The following is a 4911-nucleotide window of genomic DNA, read 5'->3' on the forward strand; positions in this document are numbered from 1 at the left end:
CTTCCAATTCTGGAGGTCAGAAGTCCAAAAAGGGCTAAAATCAAGGTGTTGCATTCCTTTCTGGAGACCCTAGGGGAAACTCTGTTCTTGCTTTTCCCAGCTTACTAGAGGCCACCTACATTCCTTGGCTTATGGTCTCTTCCTATATCTTCATAGCCAGCAGCATAACATCTTCAAATCTCTCTTTAAAAAATATATATATAGTTTTAAAAAATTGAAGCATATAGTTGATTTACAATATTATATTAGTTTTAGGTATACAACATAGTGACTCAATACCTTTACAGATTATACTCCATTTAAAGTTATTATAAAATAATATCTTTATTCCCTGTGCTGTACATTATGTCCTTGTAGCTTATCTATGTTATACATAGTAGTATCTTCAAATCTCTGACTCTGACCCTGACTTTCCTGCTTCTCTCTTCCATTTATAAGGACTCGTGATTACATTGGGCCCACCTGAACAATCCAGAATACTCTCCCTATATCAAGATCAGCTGATTAGCAATTTTAATTGCATATACAACCTAATTCTCCCTCGCCATGTAATATAACATATTCACAGGTTCTGTGGATTAGGTCATAGACATCATTGGGGGCCATTATTCTGCCTATGACAGAAAGTGGCTTGACAAAGATTCATTACTTACTCACAGGAGTCCCACTGCAACCTTATATGTTTGTTTGTTTTGCATTGGAATTTAGTAAAAGATGATCCTATGTTGAACCCTATGCAAGAGAATTTAATATAAGAGGCATTAGAAGGTTTTCATCACAAAATTACATTCTCATAACCAGGTGGAGCCATAATTTGGTTCTGGAGGATAGTGCCGGTTTGTGTATCTGATTTATCTGAAGTGAGATAGTTTCACTTGCTAGTTTTGTTTGATTTTGATAAGGAAGTTGTGTTTTCTTTGACTATAAGTAAGAGAATCCAAGTGGCGTAAATCCTATAATTTGCTTCAACTCAACATCTTAAATTCTAGTTATCTTCTTCTATCACTTCAAGGTACAGTAAGAGTCCAAAACCGTAGGTTTGGGGCGGGGGTGGGTCACACGCACCTCCTCCTGGGTTATCTGTTAAAGTCAGATCTGAGGTGGGTCATGCTGTCGACACCCAGACTCGTATAGTGTCACGGCGTAACACTTAGTAGACTTTGTTAAATGTTAACAGTGTTGGCAACAAAGCAAATGTGGTAAAATGTTAATAATAAGTAAGTCTAGGTAGAAGTAAGTTTGAAATGATTTCTAAATAAAAAGTAAAAAAAAAAAAAGAGCAAACATCTGATGTTTGTGGGTGGGCTCTCCTGCAATGGGATCATAGCATAATTTCCTCAGCCATCCCCTGGGTGTTGGGTGTCTGGACTCTTTCTAATCTGCATCTCGGGACCTCAGCAGTGTGTCTGTGCTCCCCTGGGTTCAGGCCTCCCCGCATGTGGCCCCAGTGGGGGCTCATGTAGTTGTAACACGTGTACTAATTGATTTTGCTGCCTGTTGGCTTATTTCCCTGGGAGTATACTCATAAAAGAAAAATTACTGGCACTAAAGCTAAGAGGGATCTGTTAAACCTATTGCCCGAGGACAATCCAGAAAACTTGAACCAACCCACAGCTGGTTCATTTAAGGATAGGATCATAATAGATCATGTGAAGATCCAGGAAGACTTGTCTTTCATCAAGCTCCAACAAGGCCTTTCTGATATACTCCAGAGAATTGCTTTTTGAACCTTGTTGTAAAGGTCTTACATTAAAATTTTTTTGCTTTTCAACTAAAATTTTAGCTGCTTGGCAGACTTTCAGGTTCTTTTTGTTTGTGTGTTTGATGGACTAACTTCTCTTGTAGTGAATAGGGCCATTCAAATCACTGAAATCTTTTGTGTGATTTTTTGACTGGTGAATCCTTTTTTATCCTTTGGCTGGTTTTTAACATTAATTTTTTAATGGAAATTTTAAAAAAAATTTAAAAAATAGGAGTAGAAAAATGAAGAAGCTCTATGTACCTATCACCCAGTTTCAACAACCATTAAATAACTTTCTGCTGTTCTTTCTTATCTTTCTCCCTACATCCTTATTTCCTCCCCCATTGTGGTATTTAAAACAAATTCCAGGCATCGTATGATCGCAACCATAAATACTTCAGTGTGCATCATATTTTGTTAAATGATCACAGTGTTGGCAACAAAGCAAATGTGGTAAAATGTTAATACTAAGTAAGTCTAGGTAGAAGTAAGTTTGAAATGATTTCTAAATAAAAAGTAAAAAAAAAAAAAAAAAGAGCAAACAAAAACATGACTGTAATATCATCACATTTGATAATCCAAGAAACAGATTTTTCTTGTTTTACTCTAAGTCACACTCCTGGAAAAAAAACCAGAAAAAATATTAAAAAGGAAATAAGAATCACTCATGATTCTAACCCAGACATAATCACTATTAAACGATTATGTATCTTTCTCCAGGCTATTCAACAAACACAGACAGACAGACACACAAACTTTTGCATATCATTTAAAAAGTCCAATAGTGCTAATGAGCTTATAATCAAATTCCCATCCTCCACCCCTCCAGTCCCACCCCCTGCAGCGCTGGCCCCTGCTTGCTCTCTCTTACCTGCCAGCAGCCTCTCTTTCATGGCAAAATGCCAGCTGCAGTTCTGTCTTCAGCACAGTATCTCTCTGTTCTATCTACCACAGCTGTTAAGATGAAAGGGAATCAAATTTTGCTTATTTTTTCTCAGCAGAGTGTGTTTTCCATTTTGTGTTTAACCTTTATTTATTTTTTAAAGATTTAATTTTATTTATTTTTGGCTGTGTTGGGTCTTTGTTGCTGCACATGGGCTTTCTCTAGCTGCGGTGAGCAGGGGCTACTCTTTGTTGCAGTGCGTGGGCTTCTCATGGTGGTGGCTTCTCTTGTTGTGGAGCATGGGCTCTAGGCATGAGGGCTTCAGTAGTTGTGGCACACGGGCTTAGTTGCTCCGTGGCATGTGGGATCTTCCCGGACCAGGGATGGAACCTGTGTCCCCTGCATTGGCAGGCAGATTCTTATCCACTGCGCCACCAGGGAAGTCCCTGTGTTTGATCTTAAACATGCTTTGTTTGTGGGCAGTGGATACTGCAGACTGGCTCATTCATCATCCACCTTCTTCCAGCATGTTTTCCTGTACTCCAGAGGCTGGACAGCAAAGGCCACTTTTCCAGACTCTCTTGCACATAGAGTTCTGCATGTGACTGATGGGAGTCTTGGAAATTTGATATTAATGGGGCCAAGCACAATGGCAGAGGACTTTGGTTCCTCCAGCTGCAGTGAAGGTTCTAGTGTCTGGTTCTGTGGGTCACAGGTGCTGAGTGCAAGGCATGGGAGGTAGTAAGGTTTTTGCCAAAATGACCCCATGGAGGAATTAAGCATTTCTTCTGGTTGTATTGTTCCTGATTGTATAGCATCCAAACTTGGATCATTAGAAGTTTATAAGCTTCCTGGGGATTCCCTAGCAGTCCAGTGGTTAGGACTCTGTGCTTCTACTGCAGGGGCCCGGGTTCGATCCCTGGTTGGGGAACTAAGATCCTGCAAGCCGCGTGGCACGGCCAGAAAAAAAAAAAATGTTTATAAGCTTTCTTATACCCTATAACAAATCCCCTTCTGCTTAAAGTAGCTAGGGTGGATTCCATTGTCTCTAAGAAACTTGATAGATGAAACCATTGAATTCCATGGTACTTCTTTTTTTTTTTTTTTTTGAGTATTCAAAAGCAAACCCTCTTAACTTCAGTCACTTGTAGTGTTAATGATTTTCCATAGCTTTCCCACGTTCCTGAAAGTGACTTTACATCAATTATTTTATTTGGAATGTAACAATAATTGGTAATTATGACAGGTAATATTATACCCACTTTATATAAGAAAGCGAGAAAAAGGAAGATTAAGCAACTCATCCAAGGACATATAGTCTATCTGCTATGCTGCTTAGAAGCCCACTCCTGGTTTTACACTATTCCATATAGTGGAATAAATAAAACATGAGTAAATAAAACAAAAAATATTTCCGTAGAAGTCCTGGGACCAATTAGAGCTCTAGCAAAACTTTATAGGCGTGGCCACTGACCTAATAGGGTGATTCTTATTTAATATGGTACGCTCATCTGTTTAAAACTTCATTACATGGTATAAGTATTGTTACTCCAGGTTTCTTTCGATTTCCACTTGCATGGAATACCTTTTTCCATGAAATCTCTGCTTATAATTTGAATATTTTCAGAGATAGAAACAAAAACATTTAAAGAAAATCGGGAAGTTTTGAGCAATAACCACATCTTTGGGCTGATGTCAAGGAGAACAGCCACATTCTTCAAAAAACATTTCCTGATGCTTTTGTCTGGAATCAAATCCTGTACCAATCCTGAGAATTATTCTCTGGCTTTGATCTCTTATCTATTTTCACTATACTCTCAGGCATTTGCCCTCCATGCCCTGGGAACTCAGTCCTAGAGTTAATTGCTCATATTAATTCTAGCCTCCTACCCTAGCTAGTTACTCAGACAGCCAGTATCCAAATTTCAGAGGGAGGCAGCTTGTGATATATTTCTATTTCTACTCCCTTCCTCCAATCCAGCTCTTACTATATAAACAGGTACCCCTACCTCCACTCCAAACTCCCTCCACTCCAGTGCGGGACTTGGCGGAGGGAGGGATGTGGTGGTCATTCCAACAGAAAAGAAGGTGCTCTTAGCCCCGCTTGATGCTTGGGTCACAGTTGTCCCTCCAGTTCCTAGATGCACTTTCATGATGGTTCTTCCCAGTTTCCTGCCCCTGCTTGGCCTTCTTTGAGTAGTTCACTTCTCTTACCACCGGCTGAGCAGTTCCCATCAAGGCTAAAATTCTCCGTATCCTCGGAATGCACCTTTATTATTTCCATGGC

General features: G+C 39.5%; 1 non-coding gene across 1 annotated transcript; it reads left to right on the forward strand.

Annotated features, from left to right (window-relative positions):
• The first annotated feature begins 3483 nt into the window (after positions 1 to 3483).
• TRNAR-UCU lies at positions 3484 to 3555 on the forward strand. The gene has a single exon. It is a non-coding gene; the product is annotated as a tRNA-Arg (tRNA).
• The last annotated feature ends 1356 nt before the right edge of the window (positions 3556 to 4911 follow it).

This window comes from Balaenoptera musculus, chromosome 4 (genome assembly GCF_009873245.2).
Source record: "Balaenoptera musculus isolate JJ_BM4_2016_0621 chromosome 4, mBalMus1.pri.v3, whole genome shotgun sequence".
Classification (NCBI taxonomy): Eukaryota; Metazoa; Chordata; class Mammalia; order Artiodactyla; family Balaenopteridae; genus Balaenoptera; species Balaenoptera musculus.